The 16,820-nt window shown below is 41.7% G+C and overlaps 1 protein-coding gene across 1 annotated transcript in view; it reads left to right on the forward strand.

Moving 5' to 3' along the window:
- LOC141182798 (gastrula zinc finger protein XlCGF66.1-like) overlaps window positions 1–16,820 on the forward strand; it is a 362,704-nt gene that overhangs the window by 11,010 nt on the left and 334,874 nt on the right. The gene's annotated exons all lie outside the window — the stretch shown is intronic.

A 16,820-nucleotide genomic window follows, 5' to 3' on the forward strand; every position in this document is an offset into this window, starting at 1 on the left:
CCACCTTGTGTCTCTGTCCACTCAACTGCATCTTCCTGGCTGTTGTGGTGCTGCAGCTCCCTTCCCCTGTGCACTGCTGTCCTCACTCTGCATGTCACCTTCCCAGGTTGGGTCAGTCAGCATCATCCACCATCTTGTCTTCCACTTCTGCACCCTGGTCCTCCTCTTGACTTGCTGACATTGAAACGCCATGTGTTGGCAATTGTGTCTCATCATCATCCACCTCTTGCGATAGTAATTGCATTTTTTCCACCATTGTCTTCTTGCGAGTGTGGCTGCTCAAATATTTATGCATCCCTACCTGCGAACTCCTCATGTCCCGCTTGAAATGGACAGAGCGAGAGGCCAGAATCTATAAATGGACATGTGAACAGCTCTTTGGAGTGTCCAAGGGCAGACACTCTGTCTCTAGGCACTCTGCATGGTGGGAGAAAGGAGGATCATGGTCAGAATTATGTGGTCCAAAATCACAGCTACTGAGACTGGACCGTGTGGAAGACAGGGTGGCGCTGGCAAAGTGATTGGAAGCATTATCTGTTCTCAATCTAACAACCTTTTCACTCTGGTTTGGCATGAAAAGAGTGGTGTTCCACGCCACACCCACGTACAAAGAGATGAAGCTAGATTGACATGATAAGTGTGTTAGTTGTGCTCCCACAGCAGCCACAGTTTCACCTTGCCCATGACTTCGGCCTTTTCTCTCACCATCAGCATCACGTCCACTACCCCGTCCCTTACCCCGCACCCTGCCCATTTTAAATTACGTATGATATACCCCTGTTGAGAAAACGTTGCAGTATTATAATGGCAGGAAAACAATTTATTTTTGTGTTTGAGCCACAACTGCAGCACAATAAATACCATAAAAAATTTCACTGGTGAAAAAAATGCATTGTATTACAATGGCAGGAAAATTTACCCACTTCAGATGGACTGGTTTCACTGTAGGAGCAATATAGCGATCATATTGAGATCCAACCAAGTCTGGCTGTATGCTTTTGACACACAACTTCCTTAGTTAAAATGGTGTATAATAATTTCCTGCTCAGAAAAATTTGCAGGATTAAGAGCAAAAATATTATTATTATGCCTGAGAATTATGCCTATTATGCCTGAGAAGGGCTTTTCGTATCAGTTGAAGCATATAGGACGTACAATTCACCCTATCTTGTCCTACACGATCCCTTCAGCACAATCTCTCCTGAGGCACTGCTAACAGCAGTATTAATCTTGATTATAATTAGCCCTGTAGTTCAAAGAAATAGAAATGTGGTTTTATCCCTGACTTTATGCAGCTACAGTTCTGTCCCTCTCTCATCTTCAGCTCTCCTTACTCTGCCTGTTTCCGGGATACAGTGTCTTATATAGACCTGATGACACTATGCGGCCAGTCAATCACAGTAACGCCACAACCAGGGTGGCTACGGCATTACAGTGACTGGTAGGAAATCCCCACATGATTTTTGGCTGTCTAAAAAGTGACAAACATGCAGGGCGTACCACATGTGTAAAGCCACTGCCAAGGCTACAGCAAAGAAACTAATCTTAGAATTTATCAGCAGATACGGGGTGCCCGAGGCCATAGACGGTGACAGAGGCGCCACTTTTCCGGAGAAGTAATGCAGGAAATAATGTCCGCCCTGGGAGTGGAAAAGGCCTTTCATACTATGTACCATCCACAGAGTAGAGGTAGTGTAGAGACATTGAATTCGGCCCTGAAACTCAAAATCTAGAAAGCCATGGCTGAAACGGGCAGACCATGGACAGAATGCTTGCCCCTTGCACTCTTTTTAATCATGTACACTCCCAACAAAAAAAACAGGCCTCTGCCTATATGAGGTGTTTTTTGGGTCAGCCCCTAGGCTAGGGTTGTATTTTCCATAGCAGCTCCAGATGCAACATGATAGGCTGTCTTCTTATGATATGTCACTTACAAAATGCTTGTCTAGCATACAGTTATATGAAAAAGTTTGGGCACCCCTATTAATCTTAAGCTTAATGTTTTATAAAAATTGGCGTTTTTGCAACAGCTATTTCAGTTTGATATATGTAATAACTGTTGGACACAGTAATGTTTCTGCCTTGAAATGAGGTTCATTGTACTAACAGAAAATGTGCAATCTGCATTCAAACAAAATTTGACAGGTGCATAAGTATGGGCACCCTTATCATTTTCTTGTTTTAAATACTCCTACCTACTTTTTACTAACTTACTAAAGCACTTTTTTTGGTTTTATAACCTCATTGAGCTTTGAACTTCATAGCCAGGTGTATGCAATCATGAGAAAAGCTACTTAAAGTGGCCACTTGCAAGTTGTTCTCCTGTTTGAATCTCCTGTGAAGAGTGGCATCATGGGCTCCTCAAAACAACTGTCAAATGATCTGAAAACAAAGATTATTCAACATAGTTGTTCAGGGGAAGGATACAAAAAGCTGTCTCAGAGATTTAACCTGTCAGTTTCCACTGTGAGAGACATAGTAAGGAAATGGAAGAACACAGGGACAGTTCTTGTTAAGGCCAGATGTGGCAGGCCAAGAAAAACATCAGAAAGGCAGAGAAGAAGAATGGTGAGATCAGTCAAGGATAATCCTCAGACCACCTCCAGAGAGCTGCAGCATCAACTTGCTGCAGATGGTGTCACTGTGCATCGGTCAACTATACAACGCACTTTGCACAAGGAGAAGCTGTATGGGAGAGTGATGCGAAAGAAGCCGTTTCTGCAAGCACGCCACAAACAGAGTCGGCTGAGGTATGCAAAAGCACATTTGGAGAAGCCAATTTCTTTTTGGAAGAAGGTCCTGTGGACTGATGAAACCAAGATTGAGTTGTTTGGTCATACAAAAAGGTGTTATGCATGGCGGCAAAAAAACACAGCATTCCAAGAAAAACACTTGCTACCCACAGTAAAATTTGGTGGAGGTTCCATCATGCTTTGGGGCTGTGTGGCCAATGCCGGCACCGGGAATCTTGTTAAAGTTGAGGGACGCATGGATTCCACTCAGTATCAGCAGATTCTTGACAATAATGTTCAAGAATCAGTGACAAAGTTGAAGTTACGCAGGGGATGGATCTTTCAGCAAGACAATGATCCAAAACACCGCTCCAAATCTACTCAGGCATTCATGCAGAGGAACAATTACAATGTCCTGGAATGGCCATCCCAGTCCCAGACCTGAATATCATTGAACATCTGTGGGATCATTTGAAGAGGGCTGTCCATGCTCGGCGACCATCAAACTTAACTGAACTGGAATTGTTTTGTAAAGAGGAATGGTGAAAAATACCTTCATCCAGGATCCAGGAAATCATTAAAATCTACAGGAAGCGACTAGAGGCTGTTATTTTTGCAAAAGGAGGATCTACTAAATATTAATGTCACTTTTCTGGTGAGGTGCCCATACTTATGCACCTGTCAAATTTTATTTGAATGCAGATTGCACATTTTCTGTTAGTACAATAAATCTCATTTCAAGGCAGAAACATTACTGTGTCCAACAGTTATTACATATATCAAACTGAAATAGCTGTTGCAAAAACACCAATTTTTATAAAACATTAAGCTTAAGATTAATATGGGTGCCCAAACTTTTTCATATAACTGTATACTCTCGAGTTTACTCTTCCTTTCTAGATCCAGATTCTGTGGAAGGGAGCCACCCCTTGCAGCCCGAAGACTGGGTGGTGGTCAAAAGACACATCAGAAGAGCCATTGAGCCTCAATTTGATGGATCCTTCCAAGGTCTGATGACAACTGAGACGGCTGTTCGAGAGAAAGCCCAATTGGATCCATGACTCACACTGCAGGATGACAGCTGACCCAAGAAAGCCACTGATTGATGTGGATGTACAGTACACCTTGTGCCTTATCCTTTAACTTTGATAAATGGGGGCTCATCGAAGACTATGTCCCAAGATATAAAGAATGGGGAGCTAGTTAGCACTTTCTGGTTTAATACCTCAGACCATGTAATCAGTTACAAATTTGACCTGTGTAACATGGTCTGCTGCCCTAGGGTGGAGTGGCAGCGTGGGGACATCTGTAGACTCACCCAAAAGTATATATGTGTCACCAATGCCAACACTGGCTATGGGTCTGATTGTGAGTTCTGGACTATGGTAGGCTGGAACATTGGGAAAGACAACCCTTCTGTAGCCCGCAAAAAGACAGACAGCATGGGTAGAAGCCTCCTTACTACAGTCATGGCCAAAAGTATTGAGAATGAGACAAATAGTAATTTTTCCAAAGTTTACTGCTTCATTTTTTGTAATGGCAATTTGCATATACTCCTGATTGTCAAAGAGTGATCAGCTTAACAGCAATTACTGTACTTGCAAAGTCAATATTTGCCCAGAAAATGAACTTTAACCCCCAAAACACATTTCAACATCATTGCCGTCCTGCCTTAAAAGGAGCAGCTAACATCGTTTTAGTGATTGATCCATTAACACAGGTGTGGGTGTTGATGAGGACAGGGCTGGCAATCAATCAGTCATGATTAAGTAAGAATGACATCACTGGACACTTTAAAAGGAGGCTGGTTCTTGGTATCATTGTTTCTCTTCAGTTAACCATGGTTATCTCTAAAGAAACACGTGCAGCCATCATTGCACTGCACAAAAATGGCCTAACAGAGAAGAGTATGGCAGCTACAAAGATTGCACCTCAGTCAACAATCTATCGCATCATCAAGAACTTCAAGGAGAGAGCTTCCATTGTTGTCAAAAAGGCTCCAGGGCGCCCAAGAAAGACCAGCAAGCACCAGGACCGTATCTTAAAACTGTTTCAGCTGCGGGATCGGACTACCAGCAGTGCCAAGCTTGCTCAGGAATGGCAGCAGGCTGGTGTGAGTGCTTCTGCACGCACTGTGAGGCGGAGACTCTTTGAGCAAGGGCTGGTTTCAAGGAGGGCAGCAAAGAAGCCACTTCTCTCCAGAAAAAACATCAGGGACCGACTGATATTCTGCAAAAGGTACAGGGAGTGGACTGCTGAGGACTGGGGCAAAGTCATTTTCTCTGATGAATCCCCTTTTTGATTGTTTGGTACATCTGGAAAACAGCTTATTCGGAGAAGAAGAGGTGAGCGCTACCACCAGTCTTGTCTCATGCCAACTGTAAAGCATCCTGAAACCATTCATGTGTGGGGTTGCTTCTCAGCCAAGGGAATCGGCTCACTCACAGTCTTGCCTAAAAACACAGCCATGAATAAAGAATGGTACCAGAATGTCCTCCAAGAGCAACTTCTCCCAACCGTCCAAGAGCAGTTTGGCGCCCAACAATGCCTTTTCCAGCATGATGGAGCACCTTGCCATAAAGCAAAGGTGATAACTAAATGGCTCATGGAACAAAACATAGAGATTTTGGGTCCATGGCCTGGAAACTCCCCAGATCTTAATCCCATTGAGAACTTGTGGTCAATCATCAAGAGACGGGTGGACAAACAAAAACCAACAAATTCTGGCAAAATGCAAGCATTGATTATGCAAGAATGGACTGCTATCAGTCAGGATTTGGTCCAAAAGTTGATTGAGAGCATGCCAGGGAGAATTACAGAGATCTTGAAGAAGAAGGGGCAACACTGCAAATATTGACTTGCTGACTTGCTGCATTAACTCATTCTGTCAATATAACCTATTGGTACTCATAATATGATTGCAATTATATTTCTGTATGTGATATAAACATCAGACAAACACTAATAAAAACCAGAGGCCAGCAGATCATGTGAAAATATAATTTTGGTGTCATTCTCAAAACTTTTGGCCATGACTGTAGAATGACTCAGCTACAACCAGAATACATGTCCAAACATTGTACAGTAAGTCTGACAACTGTCTTCCCCTATGCTTGACAATAGAGAACCGCTCTGTTACAGATGCAGAACTATAGATGTGATGGGCATAAATATCCCGGGGGACACTGACCATTTAGGACATTTATCTTAAGGATATCAGGGACTGACCTATTCTAAATAAGACTGAAACCCTGCAACCTAAGCTTCCAAGACTTATCGCTGGTGTACTTCCCTATAAGCGACTAGACAAACCTCATTTATTTCTCCTGCCTAATTCAGGTATTTTCTGCTGTAGAAGGAGAAAATACTTCGAAGTGTAATCTGCAACAGCAGTTTTATCCCCTTCTAGACCCTAAAAACATAAAGGCTAATGGAGTTAGACCCTATCCGAGGAATAACACGTGTTTCCCGATTTTAATAGGTAACATTGACCTAAAGCAATTAAGTTCCTTGTACCGCAGTCCCACCACCGCCACTAACTTGGTACAAGTCTATGTCCTCCTGAATCAGATGGTAGCTAAGGCTGACTTGTGATGGGTGTGTGGAAATGGTGACTTTTATCCAATACTGCTAGTGGGATGGAATGGCACATGTGCTATTGTTAATTTCCTGTTACCATTCCAGATGGTGACTCCGAATATAGACAAGCTCCATGAATATGCAATGGGAAACCAGAGACACAAGCGTGACACCAGCACTCCTACTTCTTTCGACATTCACGTGTCCATCCACGCTATTGGAGTCCCAAGAGGAGTGCCAGACGAATTCAAAGCCAGAGATCAAGTAGCAGTGGCATTTGAATTCGCTATTCCCCATCGTTACAGCAAATAAAAATGTGGACTAGAAAAATTATATCTACTACGACCAACTGTTGGGTGCTAACTCTGACATGAATGTGGCACCCGTATAGTTCCCTTGCTTGTTGTGTCTTGTGTGTGTCCATCCGATGGTGTGACAGGCAAACCGATCTGGAGAATCTGGTGAAGTGGTGTAGAAGACCGGCTTCTTCTATTAGGGGTGTTGGAATGTATCTGGGGAAGTCTGTAGACGGGCACTTTGTCTGGAACAGCCACCCACTGCCACAAGAGAAGGGAATTGTGAGAGCATGAGTTATTTCATCTATCCTGACTTGATTTTGATTTTAGTATGTGTATCTCCTGCTTTCCAAGATAGAGTTTGAGCCAGTATGTGTGTTTTGTCATAAGGGGTCCCTTACAAATGTCTTTGTTTAACGGACTTAGAGAAGACATAATTGAGAAACAAAACCTAAGTGAGAGACACACCTAGACTGTTCAGCAGGATGTAGACAGAATTACCTTTAGCCATTGAGATGTATGTATGCTAATGCCAGCTCACGTGTAGAGATAGGAAAAATAATTATGGTGAGTCCCAAAAATAATCCTCAATTTATTGCAAAATAATTAAAAGATCATACAGGTTGGGAATACATCTCAACGCGTTTCTGGCAAAAAGCCCTTATTCACTGAGATACAGATTCCTTATGATACATGGTATAAAAACAAATGGTGACCAACCATTGATCAATAAACACATATGTTAGCAATCAATCACATTTGAGAATAATTAGCATAATCACAAGGCTAAATCACAAGGAAACCAGAAGGAGAGGGGGAAAAAAAAACACAGGCATTCAAATCTCTAAGACTTAATATAGATAAAGGGTATCATTTCTATAGTTCATGCCGTTGGGGTATTTTGTATCCAGTTTAATAATCCAAAATAATTCTCTTAGGAGGAGTTTTTTCCTCTAATAGGAATATCCACTTTTTCTATCCCATAGAATGAAAAATTATTTAATTCCCCTTTATGTCTCTATACAAAATGCTTGCATGCTCCTGAATAGGATGCTTTTTTATTTTTGATGTTGGTAACATGTTCTGCCATCCTTTTCTTTAATTTACGTATTGTGCAGCCAATGTATTTTATTTTACATTCTTTGCAAAATATGCAATACACAACATAATTTGTATTGCAATTAATAAATCTTTTAATATCATTGGCTGCATCAATTTTTTGAGTTTGCAATGTATACTGGCACATCGTACATTTGGAACATGCACATTTAAAAAAACCTTTACAACTGAGCCAGATTTTTTCATCACTTTTTTTGTGGCATGTATAGACTTGGGGAAAGAGTAGCACCTATTGATCTCCCTTTTCTCGGCACACATACTAATGCGAGGGGTACTGAAGATGTTTTTTTTGTCCATATCGTTTGACAAAAAAAACATCTTCAGTACCCCATATAGTTGCCAATTTCAGGAAATAAAAAACATTGTAAACAGATATGTCCCTGTATTATTTCAAGATTGGGACTTAAATAAAATCCTGGAGAATGGATTAGTATGTGTGCCGTGAAAAGGGAGATCAATGGGTGCTACTCTTTCCCCAAGTCTATACATGCCACAAAAAAGTGATAAAAAATCTGGCTCAGTTGTAAAGGTTTTTTTAAATGTGCATGTTCCAAATGTACGATGTGCCAGTATACATTGCAAACGCAAAAAATTGATGCAGCCAATGATACAAAAAGATTTATTAGTTGCAATACAAATTATGTTGTGTATTGCATATTTTGCAAAGAATGTAAAATAAAATACATTGGCTGCACAATACGTAAATTAAAGAAAAGGATGGCAGAACATGTGACCAACATCAAAAATAAAAAAGCATCCTATTCAGGAGCGTGCAAGCATTTTGTAGAGAGACATAAAGGTGAATTAAACAATTTTTCATTCTATGGGTTAGAAAAGGTGGATATTCCTATTAGAGGAAAAAACTCCTCCTAAGAGAATTATTTTGGATTATTAAACTGGATACAAAATACCCCAACAGCATGAACTATAGGAATGATACCCTTTATCTATATTAAATCTTAGAGATTTAAATGCCTGTGGTTTTTTGTGTTTTTTTCATCCCCTCTCCTTCTGGTTTCCTTGTGATTTAGCCTTGTGATTATGCTAATTATTCTCAAATGTGATTGATTGCTAACATATGTGTTTATTGATCAACGGTTGGTCATCATTTGTTTTTATACCATGTATCATAAGGAATCGGAATCAGTGAATAATGGCTTTTTTCCAGAAACGCGTTGAGATGTATTCCCAACCTGTATGATCTTTTAATTATTTTGCAATAAATTGAGGATTTTAATTATTTTTGGGACTCACCATAATTATTTTTCCTATGTGAAGCCTTAAAGTCACGGCTATTGGTTGGAGACCCACAGCATTGCAAAACGGACTGAGTCATATAAATAGGACATGGTGAGGCTGCTTTTTTGTTTATTTACCGAATAGGCACTATACTTCTCTAAATGGTATGCAATAGCCACCATAGCTCTATTGTGAGGTACTGATGAGTATAATTTGACCATATCAAATGTAGCAAAAGAATAGTTAGGATGCCATTTGAAATGATCAAAAACCTTAGGGACAGTAGAAGTGTCCTTCAAAAAACCTGGGGTTCTAATAATGGAGTATTTGGAGATGACATCCACCCACTCACTAAGGTTCTCGTTCAGGGATCCAATACCAGAAATTATTGGTCTGAGCGGAGGGAGGAAAACCCCCTTGTGAACCTTAGGGAGTCCGTGGAAAATAAGAATGATGGGGTATTCAGGAATCAACAGTTTTCGTAATTTAGGGTTCAAAATACCAAGTCTGCTATATCCAGACTGTTAGGAAATATTAAACATCTCTCAAATCTCTCCCTCCCAAGTCTTTATCCGTCCCCACCTCCCCTATCCCATTTGGAGTAAGAAGAGCTAGCAATCTAAAAAGCTGCTTCTATGCAAAATAGCAGTGTACAAAAGAAGTGACAAACTTTATTATCCAGGCTAATTACGAAACGAAATGGAGCTTCTGGTAAAGGAGACATGTGTGACAAATAGACACCTTTGAACATATGGGCCAGAGACTGAATGAGTTGTGCATTTGATCAGAAATAACAAGTATGACACCTGAAAGAGATAGTAAATATCTCGTTAAGGCTTCAAAGGAAATCTATCACACTCCTTACAATAGCCAGGACATTCCTAGCTGCATATGAATTCGATCTCCAGACTCTGAGGCACCGAAATGAAATATGGAATAGCGGCATTTCTATATTTCCAATTGTGATAGGACATATATTTTTAGTGGCGGGGCTAAATAAGGAACAGTATGCATATTTTTCTGTATCTGTGAGCCCTGCCGATGAGCTGTAACACAACAGTGCAGAGATAACCGACAGCATCATGTTTGATCTCTAAGGAAAGGTAAAATCGCAATAAAAAATATGGCATCATTCACTTACTTCTGCGATCATCGAGCGAGGAGATATCACAGAAATTAGAGATTTAATAAAACCATGAAGGGCGGTGACCAACCCATGTGATGCCATCACAGTGGAGTGTGCGGGCAGGACCTACTTCGTCATAAAACATCAAGCCGAATATTGATATATGCTCATGCTGGGAGATACATATTTTCATGTAAGCAGGGATCACTTTCACTGTAACGGCCAAATCAATCGAAGTGCTCTCCTTCGGCTAAACTGAATCGTCTCTGTGATTTGTATAGTAAGTTCTTCTATTAATCCCATTTATTTTGTGTAACTGTATATGCTGTATTGTTTTGTCCCCCTTTGTAAAATCTTTTGTAGATTTTTTTCATAAACATTGCCTCCCTTTGGATTAAAGGTGTTGTCCAATACTTTCACATTGATGCCCTATCCTTAGAATAGGGCATCAATGTATGATCAGCCGGGGTCCCGCACCCGCCACCCCCGCCAATCAGCTGCGATCGGTGGTGGCGGCCGGCGGCGGCAGGAAGTGCTTACCTGCGGTGCTTGGCCTTCAAGCTGTAGTGGCCGGTGCTTGTTACTGCACATCTGCCTCCTATTCAATTCAATTGGAGGTGGATGTTCAGTACCCCGCGGCAGCCACTACAGATGGACGGCCAAGCACCGCAGGCAAGCACTTACAGCCGCCGTCACCGATAACAGCTGATCGGCAGGGGTGCCTGGTGCGGGACCCCAGCCAATCACACATTGATGCCCTATCCTATGGATAGGGCACCAATGTGAAAGTAGTGGACAACTTCTTTAAATATAAAATTTAATAGCTGTTTCTTTTGCTCTGTAATAGTTCCTCTTCCGAAGCCACACGCTACCTATAAGGCGTCCAATCGGCCAGAAAAACAGATTGGTGGTGGCAAAGAATAATCTTTCTTGGGTTATTGTGAAGTGACAGCGATCGTACAATGGTGTATACATATATTCCATGTGTTGGAAGGTGGTGTGTACGTCGTACGCTCACTGCTAGCTTGCCAATACCTACGTAGTGAGAACAGCCTGCAGCCGCCTATATTGATCGTCAGCTAATCGTGCAATTGTCCGGACAATAGGGGGCAGCAGAGAGCTGTTCACTCCAGAGATCACAGTGGGTGGTCTCTATGAGTAATCGGGATCGTGTGGAATCCTTGACACAGACATTCTGGTAACTCAGATTTAAATGCATTAGTACGAACAGACCTTAAGCTGGTGTAGGTGTTTGTGTCGCTGAGGATGGAAAGAGCCATGTTACAATACAATTCGGTGTCCAATACCACAACACATCCACATTTGTCTAAATGCTGTATGGTTATACTAACATTTTGTTGAAGTTCTCTAACCACTGAAGCATATCAAAATTACTATTATGCTTCATATTACAGATACCACCATGTAATTTTTAAGGTCATTTTCAACTAGAGTTTGAAATAAACCTAAAGTTGGAACCCTGGATTGCAGAGGATAGTATGCAGGGTTAGATGGGATGATGTTAATTCCTCGATCTTGTGGTTTATTCAAAGAAAAATCTGGATCCTGCAATGAAGACAAAGTTAGTAAGCAATCTGTTCAACGACTGTAAGTGTAGCATCATTATGTTCCATAATCTCTGCCGTCATGTTATTTGGAGTGGAAGACTCTTCGGACTCATTGAAGAAATGTTTTGTAACTGTTAATAACCGTATAAAGGGATTTACATTTCTTATTGTTTGAAATAGGTCAAAATCTTGTGAGGGGACATAAATTGCGAGACCAGTCATGTGGTATACGGTATATTCTGCAGTAGCCGTCACCTTCAGTATATTGGCTATACCACACGTAAACTGAAGAAGAGGATCGCCGAACACATCAACATCACCAACAACTCCGGGTATTCTGGTGCGGTTTAACATTTTACCATAATACATAAACAGGACACTTCATGTTAATCATTTTTCGGACTCGAAAAGATCAATCTTGTGGCCTGTGGTGACAGCTGGAAAAAGCAGCCGGCCCTGAGGGAAGCGTATTGGATCCTGACTCTAAACATGGAGTCCCCCCATGGCGTGAACTTCAAAAATGATTTGTTTTTCATCTACTAATATTTCCTTGTTTTTCGGCTTGGCGATGTATATTTAATTTCAATTTTACATCAAAACAATGTGTTTCCTTATTCAGGAATGTGGACATACAATTTACATAATGTTTAATGATCAGTTGTGATTCACTATATGTATTCTACAGTCGGACCCTGTGCACACGTTCAGTTTTCTTTTGTAAATGATGTATCTGCTTCCTGTGAATCACTATCTGATTCACCATTCACACTTGTATTTTCTCCTAATAATTATCTGGCAATGCGTTTAGTAAGAGACGATAAAACTCCCTTATGGAATTTGTATATATTTCCATCTGTATCTATCGCAGTAGTGTAGACGGCCGGTCCATTGGATCGTTGGCTTTTGCTTTACAATTCTTCCCATTCATTCCACTCACCTGTCATGTCTGCTGCATTGGTAGCAATGGTTCCTCAGCCAGGACTTCTGGGACCAGTTGTTCCACAGCAGTTCCAGTATGGTGCCGGCAGATCCGTTCATCCAGGCCGCCCGTATAGTTTGCTTTTTAGGCAGATATAATCATTTCTTACTTGTGGTGACGTTGTGGTACTTGAGTTACATTGCTGGCCATGTTTGCCGTGTCCTCATTGGTGTATGTTTTTTGGGACTGCTGGGACATGTTGTCCTTTAGCAGTGTCGGTGTATTTACAGTTGAAACCAGACGTTTACATACACTATATAAAAAGACACATGAAATCAGATTAAACCTTTCCCATTTTAGGTTAATTAGGATTATCATAATTTTTAATATTTGCCAAATGCCAGAATAATGAGAGAGAATTTTTTAAGGCATTTTTATTACTTACTGCAAAGTCAAAAGTTTACATACACTAAGATTACTATGCCTTTAAACAATTCTGGACTGCCTATATGATGATGTCATGTGTTTTGGAAGCTTCTGAGACACACCTGTGGATGTATTTTAATGCACACCTGAAACACACTGCTTCTTTGTGCAGCATCATGGGAAAGTCTAAAGAAATCAGCCAATATATCAGAAAGAGAATTGTGGACTTGCACAAGTCTGGCTCATCCTTGGGTACAATTTCAAGATACATGAAGGTGCCTCGTTCATCTGTACAAATAATTATACGCAAGTACAAACAAGATGGGAATGTCCAGCCATCATATCATTCAGGAAGGAGATGGGTTCTGTGTCCCAGCGATGAATGTGCTTTGGTCCGACATGTGCATATCAACCCAAGAACAAAAGCAAAAGACCTTGTGAAGATGATGGCAGAAGCTGGTAAGATTGTGTCAATTATCACAGTGAAACGAGTACTATATCAACATGGGCTGAAAGGTCACTCTGCCAGGAAGAAGCCATTACTCCAAAAGAAACATAAAAAAGTCAGTTTAATGTTTGCAAATGCACACAGGAACAAATACCTTAATTTCTGGAGACGTTCTGTGGTCTGATGAAACTAAAATTCAACTTTTTGGGCATAATGACTATTGTTACGTTGGGAGGAAAAAGGGAGAAGCTTGGAAGCCTAAGAACTAGTGTTGAGTGAGTATGTTCTGTCCGAGTATGCTCGGGCCAAGCTCGGAGTATTTATAGCTGCTCGGTGATATGGTTGAATCGCTCCCGTGTGCATGATTTGCAACTGTTTGACAGTTTTATTACATGTGAGGAATGTCTAACAGTTGCAAATCATGCACACGGGAGCGATTCAACCATATCACCGAGCAGCTATAAATACTCGGAGCTCGGCCCGAGCATACTCGGCGAAAGGGTTAATAGAACATACTCGCTCAACACTACTAAGAACACCATCCCAACTGTGAAACATAGGGGCGGCAGCATCATGTTGTGGGGTTGTTTTGCTGCAGGAGGGACTGGTGCACTTCACAAAATAGATGGCTTCATTAGCAAACAAGATTATGTGGCAATACTGAAGCAACATCTCAAGACATCAGCCAAGAAGTTAAAGCTTGGGTGGAAATGGGTCTTCCAAAAGGACAACGACCCGAAGCATACTGCCAAAATGGTAACAAAGTGGCTTAAGGATAACAAGTCAATGTTTTGGAGTGGCCATCACAATGCCCTGATCTCAATCCTATTGAAAATTTATGGGCAAGGCAGGTGCGAGCAAGGCGACCTACAAACCTGGATCAGCTACATCAATTTTGTCAGCAGGAATGGGCCCAAATTCCGACCAGCTATTGTGAGAAGCTTGTGGAAGGATGTACCAAATGTTTGACCCAAGTCATTTAGTTTAAGGGCAGTGGTACCAAATACTAATGAAATGTATGTAAACTTTTGACTTTGCAGTAAGTAATAAAAATGCCTTAAAACATTATCTCATTATTCTGGCATTTGGCAAATATAAAAAATGATGGTAATTCTAATGGACCTAAAACGGGAAAGTTTTATTTTGATTTCATGTCAGATATTGAGAAAAACATGCAGATGTGTCTTTTTATATATAGTGTATGTAAACTTCTGGTTTCAACTGTATGTATTGTATCATGTGCCCCCAAAAATCTGCACTTTATTCCTCGTTGGTTTTGAGTTAGTTACTCAAATCTATACCCCTGATGTCAATACAATGCAGTTTTTTATTCTAAGGCCCCGGTCCCACTATCAGTATTCGGTCAGTATTTTTTCTCAGGAATGGGGGATAAATGCAGAATTGGTGACTTGTTTCCATTATACCTTTTCTCTGATTGTTACTCACCTGGTTTTGGCTCCAACTCCTGAGAAAAAAATACTGACCGAATACTGATAGTTGGGCCGTGGCCTAAGATCGCTAGTGTTTCTAGTTAGGTAAGGATGAGGTTGCTTTATTATTTAACTTTCATTGCAGGTGACATTGGCTTCAGCTGGAATGGGCGTTATGGTAGGTAGGGTTTAATTTAGAACAATAAAAGGTCTCTGTGTTTATTTCAAATAAAATATTTTATTCATGGTGTTGTTGTAGTTATTTCACATATCACTTTCACTATGGTGTTAGTAATGGGGGCGTCTTATAGACGCCTCTCCATTACTAACCTGGGCTTGTTGTCAGCTGGCCTTATAAGCTGACATCAACCCCAACCCTATAACCCCACTGCCATCGCTACAGGGCAGTGGGCAGAGCGGAGGCTAAGTGCCAGAATTGGTGCATCCTATGGATACGCCACTTCTGGGGCGGCTGATTGCTGCTGTTTCTAGCCTCGGAGGGGGCCAATATTCATGGCCCCTTCCTAGGCTATTAATATCAGTCCCCAACTGTCTGCATAGCCTTTGCTAGCAAGTCATTTTTTGTGGATCCCCCATTTTAATAGCCTGTAAAGGCTAAGTATTCAGCTGGGGGGCTGATATTAGTAGCCTGGGAAGCTCTGTGGGTATTACCCCCTTCCCAGGCTTCAAAAATCTGCCCCAGCCATCTGCTTAACCTCTGCTAGACAATAAAATTACGGGGGACCCCACACCAAATTTTTTTAATAAATCCTTTAATTTGACAATAAATGACAAGTACAGTAGCCAACACTGTCACTGTACTAATTATATACATGACTGACACCTTTCTATCTATTCTATGTGTATAGCTATTCTTTCTATTTTCATATTGTCAGGTACCGATGTATTGTTAACTGTATGCGGCTGATGAATTGCCGGCTTTTAAAGAGACGGGGGCGTGAAAATCGGACGGCACTCGCATGGTCCGAGTGATGTGCGATTTTTTTCACACACCCATTGACTTGCATTGGCAAGTCTCGCCGCCTGAGATACGTGGCAAATCGCAGCATGCTGTGAATTTTTTCTCAGCCTGATTTCAGCTGAGAAAAAAAAAATCGCAGATGAGATGTCACTCATTCATTAACATTGGTCCGAGTGCAATTTGATTTTTTATTGCTCTTTCCCAACTAAAGCAGAGAGGGAAAGCGTGCGGTGGATGCTGGGCTGCGATGTGCGATGCAACCCTGCCCACAGCCCATCAATCAAGGGGGAGTGCATCACGTGCTCATGCCCGACTGCAGCCGGAACTTGACGTGACATCAGCAGATGTCGGAGCCGGCTGCAGCCGGGGTCACGTGATGCCTGGTGAGAGGCCAGCAATAACGCCGCTCACAGGCAATAAAGAACAAGCAAGGCATTTACAAAAAGACTTGTTGGCACAATTTAATTCCATGGGGACTGTAATATCCCAGGCGGAATGCTGGCATGGCTTACCATCTTCCACCATGCAAGACCGCCAACTTACCTATCAGTCCAGGCTGCACACTTTGCTTCAGTACTTGCTGTGTGCATGTCTCTTGTCTAATTGCTTAGGGCGGCGGCGCCGTTACTGCCTGATTCTTAAAGTTACAGTGTGCGCACTCCTAATGCGTCCCCAGCCTATTGCTGTGAGTCACTGGATACTTAAACCCCCTCCACCCAGTAGGAGGTGCCTGAGCAACACTTTCTTTCAGTGTGTTCTGTGCAACTGAGTTGCCAAGTCTTGTCCTGTATCTTGTCTGTTTCCACCACCCTAGGGGCTGTATACCCAGGCCCGTTACCTGTATCTGTGACTTCTAGTCTGTTTCCGCCACCCTGGGGGCTGAGTTCCCAGGCTCGTTCCTGTATCTTGTTCCAGGTTCAGTTCATGTATGAACGGTGTCCTAGCCCAGGGTTCCC

This window comes from Phyllobates terribilis, unplaced genomic scaffold (genome assembly GCF_046119375.1).
Source record: "Phyllobates terribilis strain yellow unplaced genomic scaffold, ASM4611937v1 Scaffold_36__1_contigs__length_13169755, whole genome shotgun sequence".
In the NCBI taxonomy this organism is placed as follows: Eukaryota; Metazoa; Chordata; class Amphibia; order Anura; family Dendrobatidae; genus Phyllobates; species Phyllobates terribilis.